This window comes from Panthera pardus, unplaced genomic scaffold (assembly GCF_024362965.1).
Source record: "Panthera pardus isolate Hobbes unplaced genomic scaffold, ASM2436296v1 HiC_scaffold_8, whole genome shotgun sequence".
In the NCBI taxonomy this organism is placed as follows: domain Eukaryota; kingdom Metazoa; phylum Chordata; class Mammalia; order Carnivora; family Felidae; genus Panthera; species Panthera pardus.
Genome location: NW_026527013.1, coordinates 154784405 through 154801871, shown reverse-complemented (window position 1 = coordinate 154801871; position 17467 = coordinate 154784405). Strand labels below are relative to the sequence as shown.

Sequence of the window (17467 nt, the reverse complement as noted above, 5' to 3'; positions counted from 1 at the left end):
ACAGGGACGAGTGGGACGGCCACTGGCCTTGAAGTCAGACAGACCTAAGCCCAAGTTCTCTATCTGCCACCCACTACCCATGGAAACTTCAGCAAGTTAGGTTATTAACCTCTCTGAGCAGCAGTTTCCTCCCCCAGAAACAAAGGTGTGACTATCTACTTGGTTCAGTTTTATTGGAATTAAATGAGATTCTGTATACAAAAGTGCAAAGTACTGTGCTTCGCATAGAGTAAGCTCTCAATATATCCCTTCCTCTTGCTGTCCCAATACTTTCTCTCCAGCTCCCTAAACCTAAAGTTTTCCAGAAATATTAGAAGAACCACTGCACGGGGGAGTCTGGCTGGCTCAGTCGGTAGAGCATGCAACTACTCTTGATCTTGAGGTAAGGAGTTCGAGTTCCACGTTGGGTATGGAGCCTACTTTTAAAAAAATAAATTGAAAAAGAGAGAGAGAGAGAGAGAGAGAGAAAGAGTGAGAACGAACGAACCACCACTGCACATTCCAGCCCTGGGCATGCATTTGGTTTAGGCAGCAAAGTATTTTCATAGGCACCATAACTGGGCAGGAGCTATTGTGGCCACAAAAGAAGCAGCTCAGCACCTAGTAGGTCCTACAGTGACAGTGACCCCCCAGCCCCCACGGGCCGGGGAGCTCTCGACTTCTGCGTGGAACCAAGGTGACCTATATCTGCTTCAGACCTACACGACCAGACTTTCCCAGGGCAGGGCCTAGACTCGGCCGTTTGAATTCCTGGACGCCCCCAAGTTTGAGAACGGCTGCATGAAAAAGTAAAACACTCTTTTCCAACAAAATGCATGGCTCAGGGGTGAATGAGCGGACCTGCCATGCTGCCAACTTTAGATGTTTCTTTTACAAGAGACTGGAAATAAAGGCCGTTTCTCTGTGTCTGGAGGAAATAAAGGTCTCCTCTGGAAAGAAAAGGCCCTTTTAAACTAGGATTTCCAGGAAATCCAGGGAAAGTCACAGCATCTTCCTTGCCTAGATTTCAGAAACCAGAGACGCTAGGTACAGCAGGGAAGTGAAGCACAGCAGAGCCCAGAAGAGACTCGATCTGCTGGGGCTGGCAGAGCATAGGTATTTATGCTGCATAGGAACCAGCCTTTGAGTTAAAGACCAGGGGCAACGTCAAATTCTGCTGGCTGACCCCGTATGCAACCAAAAGCGACCTTAGAATAATTTCGTCATCAGGTAAGCCAGAGCTAAAGGTCAGATAATAACCAAGGACACCTAAGTCAGGCCCAGCATTTCCCCTCGACTTAGGACTGGGGTCATGTGACCAACTCCCCCCCACTTGGCCCCTGGACCTGGTTAACGAGAGACAACTATGGGGTGCCAGCCCACGGGACCCCAAGTCTCCCAACCAAGTACTAACCAGGCCCGACCCTGCTTAGCTTCCGAGATCAGACGAGATCGGGCGCGTTCAGGGTGGTATGGCCGTAGACACAGGACCCCAAGTCTACCCTGTAGTGAACTCAGTCCTGGCACCATGCTCTTCTCCCTGTATCCGCCATCAACTCCAGTTCCAGCAGACAAGTCCCCACCTCCCTGTGTCCAAGTCTCTGGGCCGGGTATGCCGCCTCTCCCCTCACTTCCCCTGAAAGACTTTTCCTGAGTCCCTTGGATGAACTGAGGCCCTGCTCTTCACTGGGAGACACGTCCACGAGGCCCCCACACTGAGTACACTGTTTGTCTGGGCTCTGCACTGAAAGGATGGGCTTTCTAGCCTTTCTAGCACCTCCTAGAAGGTGCACTGGCCCATGCAGAAGGCTGAAGCTTAGGATCCGACCAGTTCTGACCCTTTCCCTCACACTACCTGTGTAACCTCCCCTACCCAGCACCTGCTCCAGCCCTGTGTGCTTAACTACATGGCTAACCACGTGTCTCTAGCTTTGTTCCAAAATGTGACTTTTAACAGAGAAAAAGCAATTATAGCACATTCATTGTACCTCTGCTTGTACCTCCTCGCCCACAGCAGCTGAGGGAGGGGAAAACAGTAAGGAAAAAAAATGTCTTTATTGTATCTACCAGCAAAGAAAAAAGGGTTTACTATCCAGCTATCTCACCTACAGGGTGTAATACTCAGCTAGAATTCATATATACCTTTTCTAATCATAAAGCTTAATTAACAAGTTGACTAGAGAATTAGAATGTGAACATCATAGTTAATGAATTTGTAAGTTCTGTGTACAGAAAGGGAATCCTCAATATCACCTGTTCAGCTTTTAACCAACCTAACCTGTGTTTAAAACTTTACACACTGAAACCCCTATAGTCTGAACCACCACTCATATGAAATATGGGCTTTAAACAGCTGTTGAATGAACATTCAAGCTCTCGATCAAAGTCCTGCTTTCCAGCCAAGATTCATTCACTTATTCTCTCACTCAACAAATGTTTCTTGAGGGTCAACTATGCATCAGGCACTATGGGTGAAGCAACAATGTCTGACCTCATGGAGCAGACAATACAGGTGGGAAAGACAGACAAGAAAGCAAATAACATACTACAAAATGCATGCTACTAATGAAAGTTTCGGGTACAGTAATAAAATACATGGGGAATATTCCAGTAGCAAGGAGCACACTGGCACCCCAATCTTGGTCTTCAACACCATTCTCCAGTAAAAGGAACCAAGGATGCTTGGAGAAATATTTAATTCTAGGTCTGGACAGGAAATACGCAAGATTACCTTGGAGCATTTTGTGGTGTCAGAAATTAAGAAGATGCTCAAAGATAATTTACTAAGTCAATGCCCACATCGACCAGACAAGGTCAAAGAGACACAAGAGCCAAGTGAAACAGTTCCCAAAGGCCAAAGGTAGAACTGGGGGGAAAAAATAAGCAGCACTGGATTATAACCCAAAGTATGAAATATACTTGAGTCTACATGGATGAGTAAATGGCTGAATATATCAATAAATGGAAAACAAATCTCTCACGCAGAATTCCAAATAACTTATGTAGATGCTCTCCCCAAAGGAAGGGGAGCATAACTGCCCATTCCTCAGCTGTGGGCTATGTCTACTCACATCCTTCCCAAGAGGACAGTTGAGGCGGGGGTGGGGTGGGGGTCCAGAGTAACTTACAGTAGAGAAATCTGACACACACTACTTCAACCAGGAGGTCAAGGTCAACATCAACAGTCATAAGTCACACTGATAGGATGTGCCTTTAGCATGCTATGATGAAAATGGCACTTTACATGATTTTCCTCCCAAACCCATTATCTAGCCCAATCATGAGGGGGAAAAAAATTCTGACAAGTTCCAACAGAGGAGCATCCTACAAAACATCTAGCCAGCAGTCCTCAAAACCGGTGAGGTCATCACAAACAACGAACGTCTGAAAAGCTGTCATAGCCAAGAAGAACCCAAGGAGACAAAACAACTAAATGTGATGTCATATCCTGAATGGGACCCTGGAACAGAAAAAGGACATCAGATAAAAATTAAGGAAATCTGAATAAAAATGTGGAGTTAATATAGTCATTAATATTGTTTCATTAGTCGAAAATGTCCCCCACTAATATGCCAATAGGGGAAACTGTGCAGGGGCGATTCGAGAACTCTGTGCTATCAGCTCAGGTTTTCTTTAAAATCTATCCTAAAGGATGCCTGGCTGGCTCCGTCGGTTAAGCGTCCGACTCTTGGTTTTGGCTCAGGTCATGATCTCACAATTTGAGAGTTCAAGCCCCATGTTAGGCTCGGTGCTGGCAGTGCGGAGCCTGCTTGGGATTCTCTGTCTCCCTCCGTCTCTGCCCCTTCCCCTCTCATGCTCTCTTAAAAATAAACACTTAAATAAAATCTATTCTAAAAAATCAAAGTCTATGAATGAAAAGAAATAAATGGGGAGAAGCCGTCAGTCTGAGAAAGCTTCACCGGGGATTCACTGTAAGCCTAGACTTGAAGGTTCTAGGTCACGCAAGAGAAGTGTTCGGAGGTGAGGAAACAGGATGTGCAAAACCCCGTCCAGCAGGACAGAACAGAGGGAGCCGGCACGCCAGAAGTGCTGTGGACAACAGGGTGGATGGTGGGAAAGAAGGCAGAGTGGGCAGGAAGCCGCTCAGGCTTTGACTCCCCAGGAAGGAGAAGGATCGTATTCGGAGTGCGGTAGGAACCAAGAAAAGCAGCACAGCGTCCTCAGTACAGCCATTTTATTTAGCAGTGTGTGTACAACTGTCGGATATTTTATTATATTCCAGATAGACTCCTTTTATAGAAGTCAATGAGAAACGAAACATGAAGATCAAATACTGGAGGTCTCAAACACACGTGGGCAGAGACGGAAACTACTAGGCAGATGGGAAGGGAAGACTAAATATGAAACTAAATGCATCTTTGGATTAGTCATGGATTTAAGCGGACTGTGGGATTAATTGTGAAAGAAAAGAACAAATTAAAGACCGAGAATATTTCCTTGCAGATTAGGTCTAAGAGATAAAACTTAAGTGTTCCTAATTTGTTTTATCTCTGAGAACAAAACCTTCCTTAAAACATAGAAGTCATCTTTTGCACGGGATTTTAGGAATGAAAGAAAGTAGGGAATGGCTTTTATACTTTCTATATGTAAATCTGATCTTTAACAGCCTCACAGACAAAATTTGGACAGAGGTCATGTTTTCCCCCCAATACCTGCCCTACTGCACTCTGTTTTTCAAGTTCAACATTAACTCACATTCACGTGCCAGAGCACACCCAGGTACATTAATTACCCTCCCAACACCCTACCCCCATCCCTCCCCACCCTCACTCTCAGGAAACAAAGCACTGCACCAAGCCTTCTCCTGGGTCTTGCTTCCCCAGACATGGTGAAGGAACTAAGGAGTAGTCTGTTAAACTAATTCTCAACAAGGATGCATATGGCTCTTGCTTAAAATCTTGAATTTTAAAAGAGAGCTCATGAAAATAAGAATACCTTAGCCAAGAAACAAATCTTTACTAATTTATATTTTAGTCCTGCCAATCTGGTGGGAGAAAGATTTTGTAAAATGGAAACTTTCAACAGCCCCCTTCTATCATACCACATGGACAACCAAATACTGTGCCAGCACAAAATTTTTTTTTATGTTTATTATCTTGAGAGAGCGCACACTCGCGAGCATACACACGACAGCATGCACAAGCGGAGGAGGAGCAGAGAAAGAGGGAGAGACAGAGAGAATCCCAATCAGGGTCCATGCTGTTAGCACAGAGTCCAACATGGGACTCAATTTCACGGTTCATGAGATGATCACGAGATCATGACCTGAGCCAAAATCAAGAGTTAGACGCTCAACCAACTGAGACACTCAGGTGCTCACAAAAAAAATTTTTTTACTCATCAATAATTCTAATCTATTTTCTTTGGTTAACTTCCATACCCTTTTCACCAAACTATATTCCATTTTGATTTTACGAAGAAAAAAAAAAAAAAAAAAAAAAAACTCTGGCACTATCAGAAACCCCTAATGAATTTCTAAGTGTTGATTACAGTGTAATATGTTCGCTTCCATAGTTTAAATGTATTCATTAAACAAATACTTCTTATGTGGCAGTGCTGTTCTGCAAACTCGAGGGGGGACAATTAAGTCAGACAACATCCTTACTCTTGAAGAGTTTGTTTTTCTAGTTCAATGTAGTTAAAGCCAAAAATCCAATAGCAGATGGTGGTCCAGCCTTAAAAGCTCCATTGGAACTTCAGACCTCACAAACAAGAACAGGAAAACTGGAATGAGTTAAAAGTCTTTTTTCAAGAAGGAAGCAAACAAAAGTACAATAAGGGTTCAGGTTAGGAAACCCTAAGGCAATCTGAGCCTTGTCACTTTAACAAAAAAAAAAAAAAAAAGCCTTGCAGGCTCTATGTTGACCGCTTGCTCAGAGCCTGGAGCCCGTTTCAGATTCTGTGTCTCCTTCTCTCTCTGCCCCTCCCCCGCTCCTGCTCTGTCTCCCTCTGTCAAAAATAAATAAATGTTAAAAAAAAAAAAAAAAAGCTCCTAGTGCTGTGAATGGAGGCTCAAGCTAGATGTTAAAGACCCAGAACTGTGGGGGCACCTCAGCCGATTAAGCCTCCACCTTCAGCTCACGTCATGACCTCACAGTTCGTGGGTTTGAGCCCCACATCGGGCTCTGTGCTGACAGTTCAGAGCCTGGAGCCTGCTTCGGATTCTGTGTCTTCTTCTCTCTCTGCCCCTCCCCCACTCTCTCTCTCTCTCTCACAAGTAAATAAACATTGAAAAATAAAATTAAAAAAAAAATAGAGAGCTGGCTAAAATAGCTCCATGACAATAACAAATGTAGGTAAAGATGTGAAGGAACTACAAAACCCATATGTTGTTGGTGGCAGCGTAAAGTGGTTCCATCACTTTGAAGAACTGCCAGTTTCTTATCAAGTTAAACATACACTTCCCAAATAAGCCCACCCCCAGATATTTATTCACCCAAGAGAAACGAGAATCTACTTCCACAAAAAGACTGGCACAAAAATGTAATACCAAACGGTCTTAAAAATAGCCAAAAAGGACAAACTACCCAAAGGTCCATCAATTACAAAGCCAACGAAGGGTGAGCTATTCTTACGATGGAATACTACCCAGCAACAAAAATACACACAACAAAGGTAAATCTCAAAATACTACGATAAGCAAAGGAGGCCGGTCACAACAAAGCACACACCACGTTTCCGTTTATATGTGGTCCAAAACAGGCAAAACTAATCTGTACTGAAGGAAGTCAGATCTGTCACTGCCTACAGCTGGGGAGAGGTGGCCAATGGAGGAGGGAACGTATGGGGTGATAGAAATGGTCTGCTTCTTGTTGAGGTGATAGTTACAACCCTCAACACACAAACAGAACACTTGAGATATTGTATGTTAGTTAAAATCTTAAAAAAAAAAAAAACTTTTAAACTGCTTAACATCAGGTTAACAGGGAAAAAAAAGGGCACAAAAACACCAGCAAACACCTGAGAGACCTGCTCTCTTAGAGAAGTAGATGTTGGTGGCTGCCACTGGCATTCCAACTCAGTACCAAAGGGTTGGGTTTTACTGGTCCAAGACAGTTTTGTGGCAAAATGTCCGGGAGATTCAAAATCAACCTGCTCAAGAATCATCTTTAAGAATAGTTCCCTCATAAGTAAGAATATTTATTGAAAGTCTACCAGGGCCAGGCATAGAACTGGGTGTGGGGAATTCAGCCCCACATCTGACGAGCTCCCATCCCAGCGAAGGGACAGCAACAGTAGGTGGTAATATGGTAGGGGCATAATGTGGGGAGGGGCAAGATTAACAAAAAAAGTTAGCTGATTTCAGGGGCTGACTGATCCCATCAATTTGTACTCACGAGGTTGTCTTGCTTTTAAAGGTTTCTCTAGTTAAGGTCCAACGTTGGGAAACACGGATGTAGCGATAAAAAGCATACGTGGGCTGTGACTACAGAGCATTTGCGTAGCGACTTACGATCATTCCCGGCTCAGTCACCTTTGAGGAAGTATCCGTTGTTATTATTATTTCCCCCCTCTCCCTCCTTATAACTAAAACATGAACTTTGAGAATACATGTACAATTAGAGACATGTACAAGAACACATTCGTCACAGTTTCATTCATAATAGCCAAAGCTGGAAATGGCCCAAACAGAATGGATAGGCTGCGGTGGATTCATATAATGGGACAGCTCCGTGCAATAAAAAGAACAAACTGCTGCTACATAGCAATTAACAACTTGGATGAATCTTACAGACATAATATTGAGTGAAAGAAGCCAAACACAAACGACCACATACTCTATGCTGTCATTTACATGAAGTTCAAGAACAGGCAAAACCAACCCGATAATAGAAGACTGCGATTACGTTTGGCAGGAGCTGCCCACAGAAAGAGGGCACAAGGGAGCCTCGTTGCGCATGAGCAAGGTTATCTCGATCTGACTGGTGGGAACATGGGTAGGTGCATGGGAAAAAATTAACTGAGCTCTTCGCTATGGATCTCTGTGCTTTACTGTATATATATTATACCACAACTTAAAAAGTTAAGAATTTCAATGCAACTAGCTAAATAAAGAAGCACATTCGGGAATAGGAGTATTTCTCATGTAGTATCTCATTTTCAGCCACTGATGGCTTCAGTGAATGGAAATGCTGGACCCTTTCTATTCTAAGTGGTTCGTTCGTTCATTCATTCACTACACATCTCCTGATCATGTCCCAGCTGCTGGGCACCACGCTAAGTGCCCAGAACACATGAACGAACCTGACAACACGATCCCCATCCTTAAGGGCATCCCTGAAATGGGCAGTCAGCCATGTAACCTATTACCCTGGGGCAGCTGGTGGCAGCTTCTCTTGATGTGGCCCTGTGGGAGTTCAAAGATGTCCACAGGAGAAACCTTAGACCCCAGTTTGAATCTGGTAACTAAAACCTCATGCGCGGTCATCCATTTCTCCTGAGGAGCAACGTGGGTGATCGCTCTCAGATCATAGTGTTTAATTGCACTTGACATTTCTAGGTCATCAGTTGTGATGGCGAGTATCCTCCTGGAAGACTCCTCATTTGTGACAACAGCAGAGGAAAAGAAGCTAATTTTAGAGAACACAGCCCAGCTCCCACCCTGTGGAGGAACATCCAACAGAAGACTCTTTGTTCTCTCAGCCGTGGAGTGGTGTGGGAATCGCAAAACAACTCCAGCAACTGCCTCCCACCCTCATCACGGGCCCCGGGATTCGGCCCTCCAGATGGTTCAAGAGGCAGCCCCATGCAGTATTAATGTATGAAACATGACAAACACTTTGCTCTGGTTTCTGGCATGAATTAATATTTAACGTGCTTTGAGTTTTATTTTAAAAGACCCAAGTTAATTGATGGTACATCCAAAATAGCCCCGATCTTCTTGCATCTTTAAAACGCTTCGTGGTGAAAATGGGCACAAGTTAGGCGTCCAGGGGCTGCTTTGCCTCACAGAAGAGGTCTGACGACCCGACCCTGGAGCTAAGAAGAAAGTCGACCTCTGGAGAGAACAAAAGAACAAGAGAAAAGGGAGCAGGAAGGCCAAGGATTCTTAACAGTACCGCAGCGTTCATTCCTCCTAAGGCTGAGCAAGCAATTATTCCCGACTAATGCTGACAAGACCAGAAAGGAGGCCCAACGGGACTGGTATTTGGTTTCTAGATATGACCAATAACAAGGCTGACCAGATGTCCTGGTTTATCTGGGACGATCTCAGTTTACACTTGTTACAAGTATCAACAGTGTCTCCTTTAACACTCAAAAGTGTCCCAGTTTGAACAGATTAACAGTCACCTAATCACTAAGGGAAGCAGTAGCTGGTGTGCTAGAATTGACATAGCCTTTGGAGGAGGAAAAGGACCAACTCTTTTTATATCCTGTGGTTCACCTTGGGTCCACTCAGATAGGGGCAGAGGTCGGGGCCAAAAGACTCAGACAGAAAATACAGGACAGAAGGAAAATCTAACTCTACAAGCATGAAAAACCTCACAGAGAAGGAAAAAAGAACATCTACAGAATAAAAGACAATCACTCAGGAGGCTAAAGGGGATTGGACCACAGAGACAAGAGCAAGCCCCACCCCATGGAGGCTGGCATTTCCCAGGGCTGCCATAACAAATTCACCAGAAACTGGGTGGCATAAAATAGAAATTTACGTTCTCGTGGCTGTGGAGGCCCGAAGTCCAAAATCAGGGAGACGGCGGGGTTGGCTCCTTCCGGAATAGATCCCTAACTCTCCCAGCATCTGGTGGTTTGCCAGTGGCCCCTCCATCCCAACGTTCCAATCTCTGCCTCCGTGTTCACGAGGCCTTCCCTCTGGGTGTCTTCATAGCTCTGCATCCTCTCTTTATAGAGACACCTGTCACTGACTTTAGGGTCCACCTAAACCCAGGATGACCTCATCGTGAGCTCTTCAATTTTAGGTGCAAAAACCTTTTTTCCAAATAAGGCCTCTTCGTTGGTACCAGGCACTAGGACTAGCCCAAGAAGATCGGGGCTATTTTGGATGTACCATCAATTAACTTGGGTCTTTTAAAATAAAACTCAAAGCACGTTAAATATTAATTCATGCCAGAAACCAGAGCAAAGTCCTAGAACCACCCACTACAGATGTGTGTCACATAGCGCCCTCGTGACTCAAATTTACCAAATAGGGGGTTTTTTGGTTTGGTTTTAATCAAAAAGCCTTTCCAAGCTAAATCTGGAGTGAAGGAAGGCAAGAACTAGACTCAATGTAGAAGAGCGGGTGTAAGCGAACCAAATGCCCAAGGAATGAGACAACTCCCTGGTGCCTGTGGCCACCATGTCCAATGAGGAGAAGCTGGGGCAGCTGACAAGTCATACCCCACTTCTCCCCTCAAGGTTTTTCCCTGGTTTTCGTGGTCGGTGGCCTGTGAAGCTCCGGTGTCACGGGGGCTGAAGGTGGTAGAGCTGCATGGGACAAATCTGCCTGGTCCCAAAGCCTGCTTCATACCTTCCTACTTTTTGCTCACCAAGTATGTGGACTAGCCCCACACACATGCTTTGGTGGGGAATACCAAAGAGGACAAGGGGCCTCCTTCTCAGGGATGACCAGTGACTTCAAGCTCAAAATTCCCCAGGGTGTTTCTTGACCAAGAACCCCACCTGACCCTGTGAATTAAACACTAACCACTAATCCAACTCAGCATCTCCACTGTCCATAAAAAGCCTGCCACTACAAACAAGGCAAAACAAACTGAATTAAGTTCTTATATAACCATGGTCCAGGACAGGTCATTTCCTTGATCAGAGCATCACTGGCTGCTCATTGCTATCGTGGCATTCTCCCAAGGGGTTTCCGTGTATACCCAGAATAAAGTGGAAGGTGTTGAAAGGGAAGTAGAAAGGGGATTAGGTTCAGGGAAAGATGGTCCAGATTCAGACAGCACATCTCCAAGGCTATTCACACATCAGTTCCTGCCTCCTCTCTTCTTAATACCCTACATGCACCACCACCCCACCCATCTATCCAGGCTGCCCATACACTGCTCGTCTTTGAGCTCTGGCTCATGCTATTCCTCCACTGAGAATGTTCTTACCAATCTTCTCCACTCACCCACATACCAGGTGTCCTGTCAGGCACACCTCCTCTGAGGTCCTCTTTCTCCACTCCAGTTCAAGATGGCATCTCCTTCCCCTGCATTCTTAGTGTCCTGATCCCTCATTCCACAAAATCTGTCATCCCCTAATAAATGTCTTGCTCCTTTCCCACTCCCAATTAACCCAAAGCCCTTTAGGGAAGGGAGCACTCTTCACCAAGCATAGCGACCTCCACTTGGCAGATACAATGTCTACTAACAAAGGGAAAGTAACTTGTGGGTCCTTGAGAAATAACAGTTAAGTACAACTCCATCTCTTGTCCCATCTTATTTCCTGAGCTTCCAACGCCAAGAGAAATTTTCCAGCAAAATGACCTCCTTCACCTGGAGGGTCGCAAATGCCAGCTATAATTAAAACAGCAAGCAACTTTATTTTCCAGTACATTTCAGGCAGTATATGGGACACCGGACTTCACTTCCTTCCGAGTAGCTAAGGAGCAGAGTTTATTTTCAGTTGTTTCCCAGATTTTATAGCCATACTTTCTCTTCCTGATGTATGGCATATAGGTTTTAAAGTATACTAAAAAAAATTTTTTTTTTGGTTTCTGAACTTCTTTAAATGTCTTAACACCTCTTGAGCTAAATGGAGACACCTGAAAATGTCAAGTAACAAAAGAGGGGTTGAGACAGAAGTTCTCTTCTAAATCAAACACAGACATTTTCTCAGAAGTATTTTTTAAATTCCTTTGACAAGAAACAACTAATTAACATCCTGATAGGGGGCCTCAGATAGTTCTTTTATCCTTCGTCATCCAACAAACCAAAGCACATAAAGGACAAAAAAAGGGGAGGGGGGCAGGGAAGAAGAGTAAGTATACTAGGCAATTCTGGAAGCTTTCTTTTTGTACTTTTCCCTTTTGACTGTTGGGTGAGATAATCGGACTGGAAATTCTAGGGAGGAGCAAAGCGATGAGTAATGAGAAAGAAAGCAGCTTTGTAATCTTCTTTGAAAGGTTCTTATTTCACATTTCTTCTTAGAAAAAATAAAATACAATACTCCTATCCCTACCTTGCTTTTGTTGCAATTTCAAACATTCACAATACTTAGAACACCATACGATAGGCATCAATTCAACAAATATTTATCACATGCCTGGCACCGTGCTAGGTGCCAGGGAAACAAAATGTGATCAACTCCCTCTTCCAGTAATGTGGACAGGCACATATTGGGAGGGATCTCTAAAATAAGAAACGGGTGCTGGCGGGCTCAGGTGGCAAAGCATGTGTCTCCTGAACTCCGAGCTGCGAGTTCAAGCCCCACATTGGGTGTGGAGATTACTTAAAAATAAAATCTTGAAAAAATAGTAAAATAAAGAAACAGGAGACCTGCCCTCCTAGAGTTGATGGTCTAGAGGGCAATGCTTGGCAATGTTATAAAAGAGGTCAGGGGGCAAAAAAGCTCATTGCTTCTTGATATTCGATATTATCAGACTACAATGGATCCATAGAGATGGAAGTCCATCGCTTTGAAACTTTTAAAAACAATGTTTAACATCACTCTAAGAAAGGGTTAACCAGCATCCAATTCTAACATATATTTCTGCCAATAATGTCATAGTACGTTCTAGATCAAAAGATTGCAGGACTCTCTGGCTCCCTCATTATACAGCCAAGAAGCGAAGAGTCAGAAGTTCAGGGTGTGCTGGAGTTCACAGCAGCCACTAGTGTAGACAAGGGGATTAGACTCCACATCCCCCTGAAGCAGGTGCACCATCCCGAACAACTGCACTCTCTTCTACATGATGCAAGCACTTCCCCCTTGGACTCCTCAAGGGGATGATGTGCGGGGGGGCAAAGAGAAGGAACCACTCTTGTTCCTGCCGTCTGCTGCCATGGCTACTGAAGGATGACCAACACAGTACGGTCGTCAGGGGATCTTCAGAATAACAGACAGTGACATCCTCGCCCTGGCACTAGTCATAGGACAAGGGAGGGGACAGCCTCCTGGTCACCTGAATAGCCAGCAAATCATGATGTTGCTCTCCCTGCCTCATTGGATTCTAAAACAGCACTCTTCTCCAACTTAGGCATAATTTCTATTTTTCTGTGTACCTCTGACAGATCAAGAGAGAGGAAAAGCAGGCTGAGACAGGTGGGATATTTGGGATATGCTCAAGGACCTTAAGACAAAGGGACAATGAGATTATTAGAGGCACCTGGGTAGCTCAGTCAGTTAAGCGTCTGACTCTTGGTTTTGGCTCAAATCATGATCTCACGGTTTCAGGAGTTCGGAGCCCCACGTTGGGCTCCACACTGACAGCACAAAGCCTGCTTGGGATTCTCTGTCTCCTCGGCTCTCTGGCCCTCTCCCACTCATGCTATCTTGGCCTCTCTCAAAATAAATGAAAATAAACTTTAAAAAAATTTTTTTAAAAAAAGATCATTAAAGGAAAAGAGTCAGGGGTGTCCTCAGAATGTTGGGCATGAGACAGACTGTGGACAGATGGAAACTCAGAGGTTCCTGGCTGACCAAGACTATTTCCAGAGTTTAGACTTTTCTTCTAACTCTGTGGCCTTGATCCACCTGAAAATGGGCAAGAAATACTTTGATTATGGAAACCATAGTCAAACAAGCCATAATGGTTACCTTTAGAGCTACATCAACAAGCTATTCTGGTTCTCATTCATTCAGAACCTTCCGATTCCCAGAGGAGTGGTGAAGGAAGAAAAAAAAGTAAGGGACAAGATGAAAAAGAGAAAGGCCCTTAACCATCAGGACAGATTCCAGTCTTCAGTTCATACAGCACGTCCATGTGCCACTGGACCCTGCATTTCATCTTCCAGGATGCCAGTGGTATTCCTCTGATGGAGGGTTGGCACTTTTCCTGGGACAGGATAGGATTTGTTTTGCATAATCAATGTCCTTCATTTTACAGTCCTATGTTTTAGGGCCCTCTGGGGCCAACAAGCACAAAAACTGTTCTAGGTAATAGCACTTGATAAAGATACTACACTAATGCCTATTGATAAATCCATTATCAATAACAATTCCCTAACCTACAGCAGATGAGCAGTCTACACTGGACAGGACAGGCCTAGATTTCAACTCTTTCCCCTCTTGACAGGTTGCTATAAAGTCCCTCACTGAGGCATATTCTCTCTCAGCCCTCTTCCTTCTTTCTTCCACTTCTTTTCCTTTACCCTGTTCTGCTACACTCTCATCTTACCCAAAGTCTTATTTACTTATTAAACCAAAGACTTCGAATATGTTATTTTCCTGGGGAATTTCCAGGCTGTTCTCCTTTACTTCTGGTAAAAGAATTTCTAATTGGACAGAGTGAGTCAACTCTACCAACAGAAGGAAAGGAATTATGGAAGACAAAGAGCTGCAACCCCCTCGAGATGAAGAACAAGAGACAACACCAACTCATGAAAGCTTTTAACAAATTCTTTGGAGACAAGGGCAGGTGGAAAAGGGCACCTGACCGGAGTTACAACGTCAACAGGTTGAAAGGGGGAATGCAGACAAGGAGGGAGGGCTCACTACCAGAGCCCAGGGCCGCTCAGGACTTATGAGCAACAGGTGCATGGGGGGAGGGGAACAGGTCTCCTACAAAGAAACAAGATTAAGTGGCATCACATTTCATTACCTAGAAACCAACAGACGCATTCTCACTTTGGAGACATCGTTCATTTCAATTTACCATTCTCTACCTAGTCAGACTGTCAACCAAGAATACAAGAATAAAATCATTTTCACACAAACAACGACTGAAAAATATACTTTTTAAGAAGCTACTATGGGTGCCTGGGTGGCTCAGTGGGTGAAGCATCCAATTTCGGCTCAGTTCATGATCTCGCAGTTGGTGAATTTGGGCTCAGAGCCTGGAGCCTGCTTCCAATTCTGTGTCTCCTTCTCTCTGCCCCTCCCCTGCTTGCATTCTCATTCTCTCTCAAAAATAAAAAATTGTTTTTAATTTTTAAAAATTTTTTAAAAAGAATTTAAAAAATAAAGAAGCTACTATAGGATGTGCTACAGCAAAAAAAAAAAAAAAAAAAAAAAAGGTAAGAAAAAAGATATGACCCCTATGGAAAAGGGAATGCAATCAAGATTGTGGTCAAATCCCAGGACCCGCCTAAACAGAAACCAATTAGAGCAGGAATGAAAGAGGTCTCAGAGGGGAAAACGGAACTTCAAGTACCTTTCCTGTTGAGTTGTTTGGCAAATAATATTGATAGGTATTTGACAGATCTAGTAGAATCTTCGGGAGAAATAAGCAATAGATAAAGCACTGAGCAAAATTTTTTAAAGGCCATTATGACCTCTAGGCAAATAGAACAATGTACAAGAAGTAAATATAATCATGGTATACAATTTGGCTCTGCCGTAAATGATATATATATAGTCCTAACGATGTAAATATTGACAAAGGATTTAACCAAAAATTGTGATATAGTTTTACTGAGAAAATAAGAGGGAGGTGGATAAAGGGAGGGGTATAAGTACAGAAATTCAATCAACTGAATCACAAAGTTAATATGGAATATCTAATACTGCCCAAGAAACAGTGTATTTTTTTTAAATATGGTGCTATAGGAGGAAACCAAAAACCTCTCAAGTGCCTGCCTCTAAAAAGCTGGTGTGGGATATGGGAGAAGGAGGACTGGTTTTTTTTCTTTAGGACATTTTTAGTTATATCTTCCTACCACTATTTTACTTTGATTAAGAACAAAATTAAAAAGATGTGTGTCCCATTTATATTCTGAATTAACATTTTTATAAGACCTGCAATGATGTTGTAAATAGCATAATCATATTGGGTTGCATGATTTTATTAAAGGCATTTTATTAAATGTAAACATTTAAAAATATTCCACCATCAAAAAAAAAAAAAAAAAAAAAACCAAGGATAGGAGTGCTTTGTGGCAAATACATCTGCCCCTCTAAATCTTCACAGCCTGATAAATTACCTATCCCCTCCTGGAGATGAAACAGGTTGAACTTCAGACTCTACCCGGGGCTTTTGCCTCCAGGTGCACCATATCACAAAATACGTACCAACTGTCTGTTCTACCCAGGTCTCACGATGCTCATCTCAAGTTTTGCCTCCAAATACATAAGAAGACCCTGCCCCTGCAGTTACATGATCCATTTTCAGCACCACCTAGCCTTCCCACCTCCGTCTAAAATCTGACCACTTTACTATCACAACTAGACTATCTAGCACAAGCAGACTAAACTTTGCCAACCCTTTCATTCTTACGAGGATAAGCAGACCCCTGCCCTGCTCCAGCCATCGGTTCACGGAGACATGCGATGACCCCTTCCATGTGACTGAGAGCTGCACCCGAGGTCCCCTCATGTTCCTCGGCCTCATCAACCTCTCTCAACCTGCATGGGCCTGGCTCCCTCCAGAGCCCTTCCTCTCTCTCACCCTCTCCCGATTTCTGAGACTGAACCACAAGAGGGAATCTCCAAGATAAGAACTCCCCACGGAGGGCATTTAGCAACTGTATCTGCAAAACGCATCAAAGCATATTAATAAACGGAATGCAAGCTGGTGCGGCCACTCTGGAAAACAGTATGGAGGTGCCTCGAAAAACTAAAAATAGAGCTACCCTACGACCCAGCAATTGCACTACTAGGCATTTATCCACGGGATACAGATGTGCTGTTTCGAAGGGACACACGCACCCCCATGTTTATAGCAGCACTATCCGCAATAGCCAAAGTATGGAAAGAGCCCAAATGTCCATCGATGGATGAATGGATAAAGATGTGGTTTATATATACAATGGAGTATTACTCGGCAATCAAAAAGAATGAAATCTTGCCATTTGCAACTACGCGGATGGAACTGGAGGGGATTGTGCGAAGTGAAATTAGAGAAAGACAAGAATCATATGACTTCACTCATATGAGGACTTTAAGAGACAAAACAGATGAACATAAGGGAAGGGAAACAAAAATAATATAAAAACAGGGAGGGGGACAAAACAGAAGAGACTCGTAAATATGGAGAACAAACAGAGGGTTATTAAAGGGGTTGTGGGAGGAGGGATGGGCTAAATGGGTAAAGGGCACAAAGGAATCTACTCCTGAAATCATTATTGCACTATATGCTAACTAATTTGGATGTAAATTTTTAAAAATGAAAAATAAAACAAGTTAATTAAAAAAAGCATAATAAAAATGTTTGTTGAGTACCAACAGAAGCCACAGGTGTTGCAGAGAGCACAGGACTTGAAAATGGTTTAGCCACCACCCACATCCACCAGGGCTCTTCAGTCCCTGCTGGACTCTTACCTTCCACCTGCCCATACCGTACCAGCCAGTCTCCCCCTGAAAGCTCTCTGGCCACCAGAGCCCTCTGGGACCATGTGGGACGGGAGGCACCGGGCAGCTAACA

General features: G+C 43.8%; 1 protein-coding gene and 1 pseudogene across 2 annotated transcripts in view; both read right to left on the bottom strand.

Moving 5' to 3' along the window:
• The window catches only part of TMEM178B (transmembrane protein 178B), a 358780-nt gene that overhangs the window by 296112 nt on the left and 45201 nt on the right, over positions 1 to 17467 (bottom strand). The window lies entirely within an intron of this gene.
• Positions 1356 to 1463, bottom strand: LOC128775714 (5S ribosomal RNA; annotated as a pseudogene).